Source organism: Arachis duranensis, chromosome 9, assembly GCF_000817695.3.
Source record: "Arachis duranensis cultivar V14167 chromosome 9, aradu.V14167.gnm2.J7QH, whole genome shotgun sequence".
In the NCBI taxonomy this organism is placed as follows: Eukaryota; Viridiplantae; Streptophyta; class Magnoliopsida; order Fabales; family Fabaceae; genus Arachis; species Arachis duranensis.
The window spans coordinates 114,695,403-114,695,953 of record NC_029780.3 but is presented as its reverse complement, the minus strand read 5'-3'; positions in this window follow the sequence as shown (position 1 = coordinate 114,695,953).

Below are 551 nucleotides of genomic sequence, written 5' to 3'. Positions count from 1 at the left end.
TTTGGTAATCAAGACCTCCTAATTTATTGTCCATGAGCCCACTCCAAGATATAACTTTTGTCCAGCTCAACCAAACTAACCCAAGTCCGTGGCCCTTAGTCCAAAAAAACTAACCCAAGTCCCCAACCAAAAGAAAGAACGTTATAGGTTGAAAAGATGAAGGGTGTTCATTGGGAGGGTTACTGGATAGAATGGGTACTTGTGCTTTCTTTTCTTTTCTTTTTTTGTCGATACTAATGGATACTTGTATTTGATTTCGGTTGTATGTGTGGTTTTTATATTCATGGGCCTTTCTGTGTTATGGATAATGACCAAAACTGAAGAATACATGGGGCTGAAAAAAACGAGTTTTGGTCTACAACACACCCTCAGGAGGCCCAAAACTCGTCCACTATAACATTGCCTAAGATGCACAACAAAAATAAAAGCTATTTTTTTTTCATAGATTATATTTTTAAAAAATAAAATAAAAACGAAAAACATATCTCAACTATTATAGTTTATACTCTCAAAGTCTCAACTTCTTTGTATTTTTATTCTAGAGAGAGCTT